Genomic DNA, 19,797 nt, shown 5'->3' with positions numbered 1-19,797 from the left:
ATAATCTGAAGGCAACAGAGTCTATAATAAGTTAAATTATTAATTAACCCTCCTGCAAGTCCTCAGACTAACAAATGCCATTGTACCTTAGAATCCTGCACATGGTGACATTCTTGCTACCAGATTAGTATTTTCTTTCTTCAAAGTTTGTATACAGAAAGTTACATGAATGAACAGGCTCTTTCACAGAAAAACAACCTATTTCAAACATAGTCATTTGGAATTAAAAGTACTTCCTCGGTCTCCAGCAGCAGAAGGAACTGGATAAATCTTCAGGACCAACAGTGATACTCAGCCCATATCATCCCTCTGCATGGGAAGAATGCCTGGTCTGCTGTGATTAGGCACTTAGGTAACTTGAGCTTGTGCAAAGTAAGCTGTAAAGGAAAGAAAAAAATGCCTGATGGCTCCCTATCTTCACCATCAAGGAACTGTTCAATTGGAGGACTGAGTTGCTCAAGGAATTGGTAACGGTACACGGGCCTTTTCATGTCTAGGTAACCTGTGCAAATCTGGCTCAAGCTGATAATGATCAAACCTAATTACAATCTGACAGCTGTTCAGTGGCTTATATAGTGTTGCTCACTCTTAAGATTTTATCACGAGCCTCTTAATATTTAGCATTCTTCTCAAGCCCTAATTCCTGAAGTCAAGCAATTACCCAAGATGCTCCACTTCCAATAAAAACGAATCAGGAGTTTCCATCCTGTGAGCTTGAACAGAGCATTAAACATGACCTAAATGAAGTATAATGGTTTCTAAACTCTAAAAAGCATAGATTGTTTAAATTTTCAAGATTTTTAAAATGAAAAGGAGATGGTTTAAAGACTAAATCAGGAGCTGGAATGGTTGTTTGGCAAAGCTGCACATGAATCATCTTATTTCATCTTCTAGTGCTCAGAACAGACCAGCATACACTGTCACAACAAGCACATTCATGGCCTGTGGACAAATAGGTTGGAAGAGTAGGACTGACCTGTCCATTCACTTGGCCTTCAGGCTGATACACAGCATGCTTCCTCTGCAAGCCTCATCTGTCCTTGCTCTCCTTTCAGGGAGCACATCACTTTCCAAGTTTTCAGTTCAACATTTTATATCAGGACATTATTTACTTTTTTTTTTCCCCCTTTTTTTAATATATACATTTAAAACTCTGCTGGGTCACTTCACAAGTTTCTACTGTGCTGTACAGCTAGATGCAGATGGATACAGATATACACAAGTATTTGATAAGAATGCGCAACTCTAACAGATAGAACGTTGTGCTATCAAACAGCAAGGGTAGAGCACGTGTCATCAAATAAGTGAAACAGGCTTAAACCAAGGTCATTGGTTAAAAATCACAGCAAAATAAGCTACCTGCAGAAGGAATCACTTCAGCTTCTACACCTTTGCAATGCTGAGTGCCTTGCTAAAACTTAACATCTTTCTCCTAACACTGATGTCTCTTAGAACAACTTTGACAGTCTCCCAGACTCTAATCGAGCTCAGACACATTTAACTCAAGAGAAATACAGATAACAGGAGGGGAGAGGAAGTGGTGTACTGGCCTCTACTGGCTTCTGGCTAAGTTCTTCACCTATGTGTAGGAAGGCCCTTCTGGCTCAGAGCAGTGGGCCAGCTGGCCCTGTGCTCAGTGACCTTGACTCTCTGGTAGTCACTGAGAGCAGACACATATTATGACAATTCCCCAGAACGCGTTTCCAGCCTCCAGACATTTGTGTACCTGGCCTTTCTATGCCAGCAGAAGGATCACCTCATACCTTAGTCCTCAGATCTAACACAAACTTTTCCAGAAGACCGTTTGGTGTGGGTAGGCTTTAAGCACCCACAACCTGCCAAGGCAGTGAGCTTTCCTGCATAATACCACCTTGGGTGAGGCATCTTTCTTGTTCTGCATCTGCTGCTTGCTTGTTTAATATGACATCCTTCACTTATTTTCCTGGACAAGACAAGTTCTTATTCAGTTCTCTGTATGATTTTAGCAGATCTCTTTTCTGGGCTAGTCTTTTTCTGTTTCACGATCTCTCTTTTATGCTGGGAGGACAACAAAGCTTTATTGAAGGTAGCTCAACCATTTTCAGAAAATAAACATTCATCTAAAAACAGTTCTTCCCTTCCTGACTTACCTGTCCAACACAAACTTAGCGCAGAAGTCCAGCACCTCTAAAAGCAGGACATTTACCTCATTATTCCAGTTACACTTATTACACTCCCATATTACACTGAGAAGATGTGACTATACAGAATTCAAATTACATAGCTCAGAGGGAAAAATTAGACACCTATGACTTCTATATTAAATGACCTCTGGCTTCAGATCAGAGAAAACTTTAGGTGTACCACATCAAACCATCAGGCTACAATTTTGGTGATGCAATGAGAAAGATGGTAACATTTTAACCCCTGATCTCCTGCAACAGCCAAAATAGTGAATATTCACTGCAAGCCTTCCGTTTTCTTTCTACAGTTTCTAGAGGAACCTAAGAGGAACTTCAAATATACATAATAAAAACTGGAACATTTTGGACATTAAGCACAGCTAACCTTAATATAAAACTATTTTGTTTTGATAATGTGTAAGAAATTATGGATTAGTATCCAACATGTCTGTTACACTTTGTAAAGATGGCAGAGATGCTGAGAAGCCTTTTCTTTTCCAGCAGTATGCTCCAAGTCAAGTAACAGGTATGTTGCAGCAAAGTGAGATTAAGATTTGAGAAGCTGGTGATCTTGATGTCCTGGTCCCAGGACATGTTTTTTCAAACTCTCATGTACAATTTACACGTCCTCTAACCATGGGGCACCTGTTGGAAGGTGATTTGTATGGCTAATTGCTATAAAGAACTTGGGATTTAACTGAAGGGACGTCAGCATCAGTAATACAGAGCATACTCTCAACCCTAACCAAGGCTCAACTCCAACTCTACACAATCTTCCTGTGCACCAAGCCACAATGCCTTTTCCACATGAAAAATATCAAACTAATATAATTTAAAGCATAAATCAGCTCATTTGAAAGACTGCAAAATCATGTGTAGGCATGGTTATTTCAACAGTGAAGTTGCAATTGTCAGTTTAGCTTCAGCTAAATGACGGCATTTAAACGTTAAATCTATATAAGCCAGTCCTAATCTCAAAGATATTTCTGATAAGGGTCTGTACCAGCATAACAGTGTAGAGAAAAATAAATCAATTTAAAGTGAGACTTGTTCAGTGATCATGTACATCTCAGACCTATGACTGGGGGGACTTTGGTCTCTTGACAGTAATCACACACTTCAACACAAGCCCAACATCATCTCTTCATTCACCGGACAAAGTTTCACACTGGACAACAATAATGACAACAAGTTAATATTTTCAGTAATAAATTATCATCACAAAGAGCACTTGACCTTCGCTGTAATTTCCACACAGCATGCAGTAAACCACCTGAGTGTGTATAAAATGCAATGAATAAAGAAATATTAAAAATGATAGAATGTTATTAAAGTAGGTCACAATTCAAACAGCACAATTACTGAAAAAATGATGTTTGAAACTACATCACTCACAATCCTTCCCACACTGGATGAGCTACTCTATAATTTATTTTGCCTAACAACAGCTCTGTCCATATTCTCTCTCTCTTTATCCCCAAAGACTCTATTAACGCAGCCCACCGTGCCGCATGACAGCATAATACCCACATGAGGCATGAAATGTCACAGATCGCAGCTTTACACCTGGCCAACATCATATATTCATCAAATTCGTTCAAGCAGTGGAAGCGTTTGTTGATATTTTGTGGGTCAAGTCACACAGAAGCAGATGGAATGGGCACTCTATTTACATGTAAAGTCCCTAAGCCCATACACTTTACTTATGATGGACAACATCTGGCCTAACACAGTCATCTAAAAAGCCTTGGACCAAAGATATTGTCATTTTACAAGATAAGGAAGAGTGGTTTCCTCCAAGGCTTCTGGATGACAATGAAGATTCTTTTTGGTTTTTAACATCACATTCCACATACTCTGAACGTCTGAAATAGCTCAGAACTGGGATTTCAATCCATATCGTAAGAGGAGATCAGTATAATTAAAACTGACTTGTATGTTAAGGCAACTCTGACAGAGAGTAACAGAATGATGAGACTTTCCCCCAACTGCCCCTGTGAAATCCCACAAATTCTGTAGAAACTACACCCCAAGCCTGCACAACACAGGTTGGAGTGCTCAGCTCTTTACTGTTAACCAGAAATTTTAAACACGTGGATGTAGATATTGGCTTTACCCATCCTTCCAGAGACTATAAAGCAACCTAAACTGTCCATAGATAAATGAAAATGTAGAAAAGAAATCCCTGGATGCAAGATGTATCACTTTATATATTATGTGTATTTTCAGTGATTTTGAAACAGAACTTTAAAATGTAGATGTCAATGTTATCATGAGAGTTTGGGGGAAATTTCTATATAAATAGCAAAAATCTTTGCTATAAGGAAAGAATTAACCCTATTGTCTTTTAATTATCTGTGCTGTACATATTAGTGACATAGGTAGCTTAGAAGCATAGCCTTCTATGCATTAGCTTGCAGCAAAATAAAATCTCAAGACAGGAAAAGAAAATCTCAAGAAAAGGGAAAAAAAATATCAACTATTACACTGCTTTTCATATTTTCTTAACAAAAATTACATATTAAAGTCTGCATGCATATGGAATTTCACCTCTCAGCATCTGCCGCTGCTGCATGACCTCTAAAACTGGCTTCAAGCAATTTGATAAACAGACTAAAAGGTAGTTTAGTGTAGGTACACAGCAATCATCCAAGTTCCTAGACCATATTTTGATTGAATCACAATGAACACACCATCCCTCAACCTCCAAAATAATACGAAGCCTTTTCTCCCCCTATAAAGCATACTGCCATCCTACTCCTTTTCCAACCTGAATATCAAAAAGCACTATCCTTAAAACACATTCATACCTGGACAACATCTTTTTACAGAGGAAAGGTGGGTTTTTTCTTTCCAGAAAAGATTCAAGTTTGGACAGGTAAAGGAAAATTGTGATTAGAGAGAAGAAAATATTTTACAGATCTACTCCTTTCTCCTGAAGCACCAGTTTCAGTAAGATTTATCAACTGTTTACTACAGATAGATGATTCTTCCACCTACCAGTCCTCATAAAATAGGGGCAAGGACCAGTATACTAGAAGGAAAGGGACATGTGTCATGGCCAACTTGAACTGAAGGGGGCTTTCTCCATAGGAAGACTGTAGTTCTCTAAATTGGAACTAGGCTTGCATATGTGGTCTTGCAAAAAAATGCCTTATTAGTGCCTGAAACAAGTAATTGCAATGACTTCTATGTGTTGACACAATCCACTATAAAGACCACCTGGAGTCACCAAGGTGCACTGTGTCATGTAACACTCAACCACAGCTGCTAAGGTTGATTTGGTTTAGAAGAACTGGAAACTAATAAAAGGCATGCAAAGAGACCATTGCTAACATGACAAAATTCTAGGGAAGGGAGAAGCTCCACTGTAAGAGCACCTTTGCCTACTCCTCCACAAAAAGGAAATAGAAAGGAAATATCAATTAATGTTGAGTGTCTGGATTTCCTTTTGGTCAAGTAAAATACCTAGACACGTGGAGTTGCAGGGCAGGTGTGCACAGAAGGCCTGTGGGGAGGAAACCACACTGACCAAAGCAACATATCCTGAAGGAAGGCAAAGCATTCACTTCATCCTCATGATGAAGTGAAAGCTCAGCCTTTCAAATGAGTTGTAAAAATAGAGCCCTTGACCATTCATCGTCATTAAAGATCCCATGGCAATTCTTGCAAGAGTAAAAATGTTAACTAACATGTCCTGGCCAATATCCAACTTGGATAATTGCATTCTGCTTCCTAAATTCCCCTTGCAGTTTCAATTGGATTAGTTTTTCTTCATTTCTCTTCCCTAATTCCCTCCTGCATAATGTTTCTAGCTCTGAATGGCTGCTGTATTCCACTCCAGAGGTGTGTCAATTATCAGAGTTGGGCAATCCCAGCATACGTTTTGTACACATTAGTTAGAGAAAATGCTCTGTGAGCCGGAGTAATGCCCCCACACCTCACTGAGGAACATTTAACTTTTCAAATGAGAAATCCCACTGATGTTAGCAAGACCTTCCCCCCTCCCAGCCCCATAAAAATATTGCCCTGCACTGAAGGGTAAAGGTACCAAACCCAGCCTCCCACCAATTAGAAAGTCCTTTGCTGGGCCATATATGCAGCTTAAGGAACCAGCTGCAGTTGCTTTGACTTCAATAGAATTCTGCTACATTAAACCAGGAGTAAACATTCATATGGTGTTTTTCCACTAAGTCACTCAGGTTTAAATGCTGCAAGAATCAAAGAAGTTGGCTGTTGAATGCATCAATCTGCAGATACAAAAGAGGAGTAACAGAATGTATTCTCCTCACTTTTAACTGCCTCGCACAATCTTCACACTGTTTTAAAGCGAAGTTGGAGGTTCTTTAACTTGGCGTACTGATGAAAAATGAAAGTGCTGTGACACATGAATCTCTTGTTTGTTGTGTGTAGCCTACGGTAAGGACTCGTAATACTACGGAGACAAAATGAAAGTCCTGACCCAATGCATTTATGAAACAGGAGGAGCAAAGGTGATTTATGTGCATAAAAGCAAAAACTGACAAGCCTTTGATTTTCTCGTAGAACAATCCCAAAATGACTGTCAAGACTGCTTAAGCTTTTCACTCTCTGCACTTCCTGTAATAGAACCCTTTTACCCAACATGCTGCATAAAGGGCCACTTCCATCTGCTATCCAGGTTACTCAAAAGAATACTTTTCATTCCTTTTTCCAAGAACCCTTAGCAACAGTTAAGAACAGCTTGTTTTCATTCCCAGGCTGCTTCTGCACCCATGGTAAAGCATAAAACCACAAACACACCACCTACTTTTTTCTCTAGAGCTCTGATAGCAGAAGGAGATTCTTAAAAATCCAAGGGCAATTGTAGGCAGCCAGCAGTCAGATGAATGGAAAACGGTGAATATACTCATCTTGCTGTTTCCTCAGGAGTATCATAACCCTCCTCCATTCCTCCTTCCAGACAGTGAATTCATTTAACAGGCATCACTGTGAAAGCATCCATATCAGTAGCTCAAGGTGAAGACCCATATAACCCAGCTCCAGGCTGGATTAGCTGCATCATCAGGCTTCTACAATGTGTGGGAGCAATGTCGGACCTCCAATAGCATCCTACTTCGATGACATTTCTAGTACTGAGGTATGGAATTGAGCAGTAAAATTAAGGGTTGGTACCCTTAAGGGTGAATATTGGGCACAAGCATGACTTAGGCTCTTCTAATGAGCACAGATGGACCTGCAAAGGAATTTTATGCTAGAATCAGATGGTTAAAGAAACACAGACTATATCCCTGATCTGCAGCATATTATTAAGTTGATAAGAAGAAGGCTGATCATCAGAAGTGATTGGCTCGAGTTTGCTACTGCTCATGTACTGCCATTCTGGGTCTCAGTCTTGACTCCAGCTCAGCTTCTTTTGCATACAATAGGTAACATCAACATGGGAAGCAATACCCATCCTCAGCCATATACTCATCTGTTCCCATAGATTCACTCCAGTGGAGAAAGAGGTTTGAGCTGGAGAACACTGATGTCTGCATCCTCAAGATTACCGGACACTTTCACATTAAACACAAGATTGAAAGCTTAGTCCTTTCACTGGAATTTCACTTCAAAAGTGAACAACTGTTCATCAATGGTCTCAGTTTCACGACCAATCTGAATAAAAAGGCTGGAGTAAGATGCCTCTTTAAGTCACTCTTCTCTTCCTACTTTATTTGTTATGTTTTTTTAAGACTACTGTGCCTGGAGTGGAAACAGTTCACATTACTGTGCTCTGACACACAGCAGTCACCACCACAACAATCAATACAAAATTAGCATGACTACAGGAACAGAAGCTTGGGATTAGAGAGATCTAAAAATTGAAGGATTCCCCTCTCCTCCCCTCTGTATTCTGATGAACCTTTCCAAAACCCAACTGTAAACATTTTAATTCTCCATCAGCTTACTGGAGGAAATCATTACAGAGGCACAATTAGAGAGCACTGAGTATCATTCTGCAATAAGCATCTGTCAGTCAAGCAAGCGTCACCCTCCAGGTCACCCCAAGCACTTCCATCCTCCAATCCAAGAGAAGGGTGCTGGACACAGAGGGTTTGCTCAGAGCACTGCTTGAGTGATCTGACCAAAACTGTACTTCAGCCAGTCAGTGACAAGATATTTCAATTGTTTATTTATTTAAAACAGTCACTCTCTTACCCCCTCTCTGGTTCAAGCAGTTTATACATTTAATTCCATTTTAAGAGATGCATGTTTGTTTACTAGAGCAAACAGAAAAACAGTAATGAAGAGCTGCAGTTAGAGAGAAGTAAGCAACCTGCTAGTCTTCCATTCAAAATGAAATGTTTAGCACCCAATATTGACATTAGAAGGTAAGCAGCTTAGTTTTATGTCTGCTTTTCATACACTCCAAATATACACCAGAGATTTGGTGTGAGATCAATGAAGGATACATGCTGACTTACGCTGTGATTTCAGCATCACATCCCACAGAAACTACCATCTAAAATGTCTTGGGGCTCCTCAGAACAAACCTTCATCACTCAATTTGCCAACACCATCAACCCCAGGAATCTTTTTCCATTTTATGTCTAGTTTTCCTTGCCTTCATTCCTTGCAGCATCTCAGACAGAAAAAAAACCACACACAGGACAGAATGACGGTATCATGTACCACTGCACCCTACTTGGTAAAGGAAATGTATTTAAGGAGGGAACTTCACTGTCAGTTAAAGGGAGAATGAAGAGGGGGTAGAAAAAAAGACACACAAAAGAGAAAGACCAGAGCAGAAGAACCTGTTGCAAAAAAAAAAAAAGGGGGGGGAGAAAAAATATTCAATTCAAATTAAAGCTTTGGGTTTAGCTTGAGCACTCACATGAATACCTACAAGCAGTTTAACACCACAGTTTTAAAAAGCACAATCAATTCAGCTCAGATTCCTTCAATCCAAAATGATTCTTTTACATAGAACTACTGAAGTCTCCTGAAAACAGAGCTGCAGCATTAGAGGGTTATTTGCTCCAAGGACCTTTTTAATATGGCTGTATTGTAATACTGCAGTGCAAAAGCCTTTCTAGTCATAAGAAGAAATTTAGCTCAGAAACACAACTTGTGGGCAATGAAAAATGCATTTGCTTCAATTTGCACTCATTTAATAACAGCATTATTTAACAGGATTGGTTAAAATGACTATCCTCAAAAGATACAGCAGTGTACCTCTTCTCGTGAGACTCCTTGGGCACTGAGATGAAATTCATTTCTGAAAACCAAACATTCAAAGCAACCACCAGCAATAGAAAGACCACATTTCAAAGGGAGAAACATATTTTGTGATGGACCAGAGAAAACATCCCCTCTCTATCCATACACACTGCCCAACACCCCCCCCCCCCCGCCCCCTCATTTTACTTTAAAGCTGCCAAATATTTCACTGGCAAAGAAAATTATATTCTTCCCCTAGAAGTAACAACATATTTGTCATTACATTTTTATTTTTATTCCAAATCAAGAGCACATTGAGTTTGCACACACCAGGAAACAGCTACTAAAATCTGGCTGTACAGTGTCACATCACTAGTCAAACCTCATATATCCTTGCATAATTATTTTCCTACAAGGTTACGCCTAATTGGCCACTAACCTAGCTGATTAATCACCTACATCATAAAAAGGCGTTGAGAAAAAGGCTGAAAGGCAACTAAATATTTATTCGGGTTGCAAATACTAAACCAAGAAGGGACAACTGGTGCAAGTTGCTCCTTCCAGGCTGCGCATGCAGAGGTGGATGGAGAGAAAACCCTGCTGAAGTGTCACACACACGCAAATAAGAAAGAAGCCGAGGTTTCTCACGTTCGTTCCCACTATGAAGATGCTCAGTACAGCTCCAAGTTGGCTTTGCCCGGCTCAGGAAGTGTTAAATCACCCCACACGCCACCGGCACAGCGGGTTCTCCGCGCGGAGCCGCCGTTCGCATCTCCCCGCTCGCACGTCCCAGTCGTGCAGTTGTCACCGACTTGGCCCTCGCTAGCAGACGAGCGGCACTGGGCTGGCCGGGCATCCCTCCCCGCCTCCTCGGCAGCTCCGCCGCGCCAGCGCCTCCCTACCGGCGGACAAAACTTTGCGCTGAACTCCGCTCCCGCTACGCGCCTTTCCCTACGCACCGAGTTACGCGGCCGCGGAGTAGCCGGCACCCCCCTAATCGCGCAAGGCAGCAGCGCGGGGGGCGGTAGGCGAGGTGACCACGGGTGACTCCTCCCGCGCAGCTTCGCCGTCGCCCCCGCGCAACCCCGCGGTCAGCTCCGCGCAGCCCCGCCGCCTCCTACCTGCAGCCAGCGCCGCTCCCCGCAGCGCCCCGCTCATCCTCCCGCTCTGCCGCCGGCGGCTGCGCGCTCCCTCCCTGTCTCTCCCTCCGTCCGTCGCTGCCTTCCCTGCGCTCCCGCTGGTGGGCGCGGAGCCTGCGCGGGCGGTCGCGGCTGCCCGGCGCGCAGAGCCCCGCACTCCTCGCGCAGCGGCAGCCCCTCGGCGGCGGCGGCAGCGCCGGTCCCCTGCAGCCACCGCGCTACCGCATTCCCCCTAATAGCGGAGCGCGGCGCACCCGCGCCTCGCAGCCCCCCGCCCCGCCCGGGGCAGGAGGCGGTGCCCGGCGGGCTCTTCCCCCCGCTCCACAACCAGCGGCTCTGACACCCTCCGGGTGGCAGCAGTCGGCCCCCCCCGGCCGCCTGTTTCGGGGCTCGCCGCCTCGCCCGGCGCAACGCAGGATGCTCGGGCGGGCGACTGAGTGGCCGCGGTTTCCAACTCGCTGCCCACCCGCACCCTCCCGTAACCCCGCCGGCCCCCACGCCACCGTTCCCGTGCCGCCTCTCACCATCATCCGCTCCCCAAGCCGCTCTCTCTTTCCTCTCTGACCCAAGGGCCGGCAGGTAAACTGGAAGAAAGCTGTAGAAAGTCATTCCAGCGCACAGGTGGTGGTGGAGGGGCTGGGCTGGGCATCACTCCCAGTTGCTTGGCAGGAGAGGCTACAACCAAAAGCTGACGCTGGGGACTGGGACACTGGAACAGTGGACCAGACAGGGCAACATCTCCCCTTTCCTGCTGTGGCTGGACAATAGGCAGCAACTGTGAAGACTTCTGTGTCTTGGGCCAGCAGAGGTAGGTCTCTCAGATCAAGTGTCCACACTGAGAGGCATTCTGGGCCCAGTGGGATGTGACATTGCAATTTGTTCCCATGCTGACTTCTTGGCCAATTCTGCCTGGCTCTCCCACAAGAGATGTCCTTCCTGGCTGCTGTCTCCCCTGTGCAGGGAGGAAGAGTACATGTGTGCTCTTGCTTCTTGAAGATGGAATTTGAAGGCAGAAATACTTTTAAGTGATAGCTTATAGCCACAGTAGATCAAACTTCCCATTTTGTTCACAGTTTGGTGTGAAGTATTTTTCCTGGAAGCTCTGCCCTAACCCAGCTCCGTCAAGTAGGTAACTGGCTTGTTGGACAGTGCTCAGAAAGGAGAATTGCTGCCGGTGTACAGAGCTCCTTCATACTCTTCTTGTCCACTCTTTCAATGGGATGTCACCAAACAGCAAAATTCGTCCCTGGCAAGGAAGAAATTAATGTGTGAGCTTGCAAACCACAGCAGTGAGACAGCAATGAAAGTCCGTTCTAATTCTAGGAGATCAAGCTTGTAATAGCTAGAGAATGAGCCTTAAGCTGCTTTACATATTCCTTCATATGTAAGATCATTAAAGCATCTGTGGTTACTGTACCTCACAGGAGAGGGAGCCTCACTGGATGTGTCAATAGTTGCTGAATTTGGTGGCAATTCACAGGTGCCATGTGACAGGGTGTTAACCTTTTGTCAGTGTGACCTGACACATTTGACTAAACCATTTTTCCCATCCCCAATCTCTTACCAGCTCTCCTGTGTCCTGTATTTATTACAAGAGTAATAACTCTTCCTGCTTAATAGGCTGCTTTGATGCAAACCTTGAGACATTTGACAATGGCTGCCTCAGACATTTTGTTATCCTTAACTCATGGGTGATAAAAGATGAGTAAAGCTGTCAAATATCTATTGATTATGTAATTGAGATGTACCCTGATTGCCCTTCTTATGTTTCTATTCTAGTTCTTTCCTGGGATTTGGGTGAAGATGGAAAAAGGAACCGTATCTACAGAAGAGCACTCTCAGGCCTCAGCAGTTTTCTTATTGTCCTCCTGCCTGGTTTTGGAGGGAGAAGTTTGGTAGAAAATCTCGCAGGTTCACATGGAGGTTGAGTTAAGCCATGGCTGTGGGCTTGTGATTGAGATACAAAGTGGGATCTGAGAGGCTGGGGTTCAACTTCCAACTCCAGTGCAGATTCCTCCCCACTTTTAGCAAAATTACAGGCCAAAGATAGACAGGATGACCAGTTGTGTTCAAAAGGCTGCTGTTGGTATGGTTGACTCCCTGAGCTGTGGGAAGTCTCTCAGCTTGCATAGAAAGAGCATAATGATGCATATCTGTACCAAGAACATCGAATGTACGAATACTTATCTGCAATCCCATCCAAACAAAGAGATACAGAATCAGGGAATGCTTGCAAAAGATCACTGAAAGAGATCTATATGCAAGTGACGTTAATTTCCATTCCGTAAACGCAGATGTCTGAGCAAAAAAAGCCACATAAGTGCCTCTGAATAAGGGAGCACTGGAGTGCTCACACAGAGCTGTCTGAACTCCAGCGCTTCTGAGTCAGCTGGGAAGCAGAGTGCCACAAACAGCTGGGCAAGCAAAGGAGCAAGCCCCGAGAGAGAGAGCAGGAGCAAAGATGCTGCAGTGCACAACTGCAGTGAGGGACTGATTATACTCACCTCGGAACAGGCAGAGTTTGAAATGGAAATGAGGAGATTTCCCTGCCATGCTACCCTGCAGCTACAGTTGCTGTTACTCTAAGACAACAGGGAAGCAGGCAGCATGCAGCGTGGACTTTGTTTTGTTTCACCATTATTCAGCTCATCTCAGAGGTTCATTTAATTGTTACTCAAAAAGTTCTATATAGTAATGAAACATTAAGAAAAAACTACTTCTACCTTCACATCCTGACGTTGATATTGAGGTCTCCCTGAATGCAGGGACTTCGGCTTGTGTACACAAAGCAGAGCAAATTATCAATTCTTTACACCAGTCCCATCCTTATGAGTTTGGAAACAAAGTATCACCTGTGATGCAATACAATGCAAAGGCCTCCAGAGCCAGGAATTTAAAAGGCCTCACAGCTGGGCTGCAGAATAATTACACTGCTTCTTTCTGCAGTCAGGTGTGTCTGAGAATGCTTCAGGTTACAGTGCCTACTCAACTCCAAATCTCGATGAAGAAACCAAACTCACTCTCACTGATGTACTTCAGTTCTCCCTGAACCTTAAAACTTCCAGAAACTTCCAGGAGAGAATCAATGCAAATGTTTAACAAATTTTTACCTCTGCCAAAAAGAGAAATTTGTCTCGCTTTTTCATTGTCCCTCATCACAGCTTGGGGATTCTGTCCTTCTCTTTTATGCCTTTAGGAAGCTCCTGGCTTTCTCTGGCAGGACATGCATCTTCTGATGGCACCTAAGACAGAAAAAAAAGAAAAACAAACCTCAGGTATCTGTTTAGTCAGGAAAGATGTACTTAATCAAACACATGCTCAGGAATACCACAAGTCTCATAGGTAAATGTTCTGAATTTTATGCCCTTCCCATCTGTGTATATCATGGAGCTTAATACATGTGTTGTTACTTCCATTTTACCAGACAATTGGAGTGAGGTAGCCACTGTTTGACTAATGTGAACTAGAAGCAGATCAGATAGCATGACTTGACTTCATATCTTTCAAATACACGCAATGATTTGGATCCTTAAGTGGACTACAAACATCTTTCTGATGGTTTCTTTTTGACCTCTGTTATAAACAGATAGATCATATCCAACAATCAAAAGCAGGAGAGTCTTTCATTGGAGGAGACACTAAGGAGATGATAGTGCCTTAAATCCTTATTATTCCCAAAGAGACTTCCCAATAAAATGCATTGCATCACTGTAGTATCCACACATACTCTTACACTGCACTTCAATTTGTAGATTAATGTCCAGGTGTAACCATTACTCTGGATTTACATCTAGAACATTCACTCCTACCCCTTTCAGACACTGAGAAAATAGCTTTGTATTTTTATGCAGTAGTCACCTCCAAAAACCACTACTTCCCAAAGTAAAAGTCAAGTAAAAACCATTATTAGTAACTGCAACATTTCTTCCTTAAAATTTATTCCTCTATAGATTTCTCTAGGGGAAAACACAGAAGATCTCTTTTGACTGTCCTGTGTTCCCATTCTAAAGCATTTGAGGGATTGAGCTTTAATAGCTTAAATATGAATTAAGCAAAATAAACTTAAAAATTGAGATCCACATTGCCTGATATTATATTTGGACATATTTATACCAGTAGCAATCCAAGCAAAAAACAAAGCAGTATCTATTTCTCCAGTCATAAATAAACTAATTTTAAAAATAAACTCTTCCCAGGCTAGAGTTTGTGTTCTGTTCATAAGCACAGAGGGATGGTGGCTTGAGGGGAATTCAGACTTAAAATTAATTTAACAATAAATTAGTGCAAAACATACAGAATGTGTAGGAGCATTTTACAGAAATGAAGATGCTGAATTCAGCCAAGAAATTATTTGCTGGGAACTATTCACTTAGTTCTGTTGGTTCCTGAACCTTTGTAAAGGTTCTGTAGAAAGCAGGAAAAAAAAATATGAAGCATATGCAAAGCAAAACTGCATCAAAAGTCAAAGAAGTCTCCAAGGGAGATGAACTTCAATGCCAGAGCAGGGTAAACAAATGGAATTATTTACAATATAACATTATCATTTGCAATGATATTTTATTCATCATTTAATCACACACCGAGTCTCCCTTGTAGCCTGTGGTAGACAACAGAGCCATTTTGTGCCATCTTTCATCTGCCATGTATGTAAGTGACAGAGTTTGTTTAACATTTGGATACATGACACAAGCTTCTGCCTCTTGCCTGTGTTTAAAACATACCCCTTCCCCTCCACCTGCTCGCAGCGGCTACACAGTTCTCAAGGCAGCTGAAATGAGCAAGGATAGGTGACTTCTCATCTCTTTGGTCCCTGGATGGCAGGCTGGTGTGTTTCCCTCCAGAGCTCTTCCTCTTTTTGAGCAGAAAAAAAACCCTCAAAGGAAATTCAGGTCAAGAGCCAGTGTGCTCAGTGGCACTTTGGACTGAGGTTCTGTTAAATGCCACATGTCACCTTCCATGGCAAACTGAACCATTCACAGCAGCACAGTGAGTGCAGGAAAACAGAGAGACATTTTTGTGGAAAGAGATATTAGCACAATCAGCAGCAGTAGTAGTGTAAAATTCAGTACAAGAAGCAAAACCAGTCTGCATATCACCACTCACCATCCATTTCAGCTGGTGCAAAATTTTCTTATTGGCAAACTGAGAAGGAAAAGGAGGGTTTGCATTTCAGGAATGTCTTGCAGCCTAGAATGGATGAGCTTTTTGTCCCAGGGCAGAGTTAAGCAAAATAGAGTCAAGATCACAAAGTTTTGCTGTAAGTGGGCCTTAGTTTCACTGTGTATTGCTGGTTTCAGTATGCTCTCACATTTAAAATGTTCAGTATTCAAGCTAGTTTCAAGAATCTCATATTTTCCTTCACAATTTGCATATCCCTGTGTATCAATCAAGTGCTAAGCTTAAGCACCTCTTCTCTTAATCCCCTAATTTGCAGGGGTGGTGAGAGGGGACAAGACAAGGGAGGTTCTGTTCAGCAATGCAAATCAGCCAAAGGAGGATACTGCCAGGATTAACATAATCCAGCTGCTACAACTATTCATTTTGGAGATTAAGGGTGATAAAACCGATTTTCCTAGTCAATCAATCTTTGTGATCAACTTGCAAAAAAAAAAAAATGGGGTGCAAATCAGTGTTAGTGAAATCATCAGGATTATGTCAATGACATTCCTGAGAAAGAGGCTCTGTGTTAGAAGCATCTCACTATTGCTGTGAAGGGAAGTCAACAATGTATAAGAAACCATATAATTAAGAGCTTATCAAAGCACTTTATCCCATCAAGCATTATCTTATAGATACTGGGTATCACTTTTATTAATACTTCAGGAAATGAAGAGCAATGAGGATGCTTGAAACATCACAAGGCACTCTGAGTGAGCCAGGAATGGAAGGTGATGTACCACTGTACATCATAACTGATTAAGGAGGTTATCCAGGGAAACAGGAGGAAAAGAGTTATCACTGGCTGAAGCTGATCAGGATCTCCTCTCACTGTCGGTTCCATCTGTGTGCAAATCCCAACTACAAGACTTTTGAGCTTCCTTCCTAGCTAATTCTGCTATCAGCATGATCCCACCATCAGTCTCTATGGATTTTTTTATTGTCCTATTGGATTGTCTCAAATAATAAAGGTGTTTGCAAATATTGTCTCACAAAAAGCTAGGACCTTCAGATGGTGAAAGCTGAAAATCAGGACTTTGCACTGGAAGGAGGAACACACCTAACTAACAAATGCAAACATGCAGGCTGTGAACAACCCTCTGTCACATTACAGGGGGTGTCATACACACTTTGACTTAAATTTCTGAACTCATTTGATCCTGCTACTGTAAACAGCCTAACAAAAACAGTATTAGCCTCATTTACTTTAGGTGGTTTCCTAATAGCTGATTCACATTCCTTTAATAGCCCATTCCCACATTCCTCATCTAGGATGTGCGTGGAGCCAACTGAGACCTTAACACAGACTCTGACACTGACAAATGCCTCTTTTTGATCACTTGAGGTTGTATGAATCTATCACAAAGACATCAAACACAAAGTAAGAGAAGCATTAATTAAACTATATCAAACATAGATTTGACAAGACTATGACTTAAGTATAAAACTGCCTGAAGAATTGCAATTTGGTATTTTAGTTCATAACCCACTTTTTATGTCATTGTACAGAACTGAAAAAAGGAATGCTTTCCTTCCTCCACTCTCTTCATCTATTTTATCTTTCAACTCGAGCTGGCAAGTCTGTCTTAGCATCATCTACAAATAAAAGGTGACATAAACTGCTCTGAGAGTTGAAAGAGAAGAAAAACTTGTAAACAAGTTACCTATTCTCATACCCTGTCCCCTAATTCACAGACAGGAACAGCAGCACATCTTTCAGAGGATGTAGTTTCTTCTCCTCCAGCTCCCAAGCCTGAGAATTGGTCCATGAAACTGATGCAGGTTCTCCTGTGATTCTTTGTCTCTAATAAAGATCACAGAAAGGTTAAAAAAAGTGCACAGACATTTCAGCCATTTTCATATGCAACAGGCATAGCTGGTTTGATCATTAGGGAACAGTGAGGGCTGGCTTACCAAAGGTTTACTTTGGATCTTAATCTGGTATGTGTACAAATGCTTTAGACTAGAAGTTTGAGTCTAAAAACTCTTATGAGATTTCTAATATTCCCTGGTCAAAGTTCAGCTAGAAGCTGAAAGTCTAGGGAGCCATGAAATCTACAGAGAATAGAAATTAAACAAATCTTTAAATCTACGTATGTATATCCATCTAACATAAATCCCATAACCACTCCTACTGCACCTCATGGGGGAGTCAGCTGTGGACAGCAGAAGAAAGATGTGGTACAACAGAGGTAACTGCTAGAACAGTAACCCACAAGTGACCCAAAGGGCTAGCACTGAATGTGGGCATACAACATCTCCTGTATTCATTTGTTAAGTGCTTTCCAGCCTATCTCCCATCTTTTAATGTCATAAAGGCATATTAGAATATTAAAAAGGCCAGTCAGGCCTGATACTTGACACCAGTGGAGGTCAGGGACACAACCTCCAAGTCAGAGCCTGTTGGGAGGGTAATGCTAATTTTCATCTAATACTTTGCAGTTGCCTTTTCTCTTTAACTCTAGAAACATCCTCTTTCTTCTTGATTTCAGGCTTTTCTTTTTACACTTATCTGTATGAAACCCCCTTCTATTTGCTTCTCTGACTTCACACATAAGAAACAGAAATAATGCCTTTTTATCAATAGGAATTAATCACTGCACTTTTTGAGACAAATAACTACTCTGACTGTATTTCCCCTCATCTATCACTGGCATCCAAAACCATCGATCATCTGAGCCTCGGCACTGTGAAAAGATCATCTCACACCAGAATAAGATCCAAAATTTTCCCCTAGACTGGTAAGAACTTTCCCTGGAAATCTTTTTGTTTGCTGCAAACACAGAGCTGACCCCTTGCTCACTTTGTAATCTCTGTGGTAAGCATTCCTTCAGTTTTACTACCAAGCCACCTTCAGCATGCTGCACCTTGCTTGGATGTGACAGGGAATGAAGTATCATACACAGTGGATAATTGTCATTATTGAGCTGGATACATCTGAAGGAGCACAGATGTCATACCATTGCTCCCATACATCACTTCCTCTTCTTTGCCATCTGCTCCTAGAGTCGTCAGTCAAAACAGTTTCAGCATTCTCCGTTATTATCTTCAAGCTTGCTTCTGCTGATCCAGTTCAATCTCATATTTACATCCTCATGTTACCCAGCATGCAGGTTTGTGAAGTTTATTTGCATCATTTATCTTGTGCTTCCCCTCCCCAAAAATGTGTACATTTGGAAATTTGATATTCATTACTCTTCTTGACAGATCCTGGTACAGCTTGAAAATGCTCCATAAGACTTATCTGCATTGGCCACATTGATTTATAAGATTAATTTAACTTCTTTGAAGAGGCTTTCAGTAATAATCAGCTCTATTGTGTTCACAAAAGTAATTCTAAATGCAGAAATGTTAATTAAGATACAGGGTTCTGATTTGGCTTATTGTTAAGGACAGCTCTGAAATTCAGCTCTGTTTGGCTTCCAAAACCTCAAAGAAGTTCAGGAATCCCAACAGCAGAAGGCCATCTGAAACTCTCCTCATTCCAAAATGCATGCAGCTTGTTCAGGCCTCTGCTCTGGGTCTTCCTTTGTGTTATCATAAGGACAAAGCAAATGGCAGTGACTGGACTAATAAGTCAAGTCTCTTTATTTGTTGGTACAGGTAAGAAGACACTGAAGCTACATTAGAAGATACTAGAACATATGCAGATCATTTCATGAACTCTGTAAATTGTATTGAAGTGTGTCCAACACTTATTTTTCAATGTTTCCCCCCTGTTCTCCATTAGTATCACCATCACTTTATACCTGTTGCTATGGTAGTAGCTACCAAAACTGCTGCTCACAAGAATTTTTGAATTGCTTTCTGTATTCACACATGCTTTGAAATAAGGTTAAAAATAAACAGTTACAGCACTATTAAAGGGCCAATTACTGACTTCTTTATGTTTTCCAAACCAAAAAAATTAGAAGCAACACTTAATGTCAGCTCTGCATCTCGGCTCTGTTGATACCAAACCACGTGCAGTCTGTAAAGGTTTTCAGAGCAGAGATTTGAAGCAGCCCTTATAAATGATTTAAATTATTTATAGAACTACATTAGAATGCTCTATACTTATTTTTCTTGATAATTTCAGACATGAGTGATCCCTAGCTGGAGACAAGCTGCATATCAAACAACACTTGCAAAAAAAAAAGGAAAGGTATGAAAAATCA

The 19,797-nt window shown here is 41.9% G+C and overlaps 1 protein-coding gene across 3 annotated transcripts in view; it reads right to left on the bottom strand.

Annotated features, from left to right (window-relative positions):
* The window catches only part of DAB1 (DAB adaptor protein 1), a 441,779-nt gene extending 431,229 nt beyond the window's left edge, over positions 1-10,550 (bottom strand). For 2 of the 3 annotated variants that reach the window (XM_062003687.1, XM_062003690.1), the window contains exon 1: positions 10,466-10,546. The gene's annotated coding sequence lies outside the window, so the exon portion shown is untranslated. Of the gene's footprint in view, positions 1-10,465 lie in introns of all 3 variants that reach the window. The other variant, XM_062003688.1, reaches the window with a different exon arrangement.
* Between the last annotated feature and the right edge of the window lie 9,247 nt (positions 10,551-19,797).

This window comes from Colius striatus, chromosome 10 (genome assembly GCF_028858725.1).
Source record: "Colius striatus isolate bColStr4 chromosome 10, bColStr4.1.hap1, whole genome shotgun sequence".
In the NCBI taxonomy this organism is placed as follows: domain Eukaryota; kingdom Metazoa; phylum Chordata; class Aves; order Coliiformes; family Coliidae; genus Colius; species Colius striatus.
Note: the sequence above shows the minus strand (reverse complement) of the source record. Positions and strands in the feature narration are given on the sequence as shown.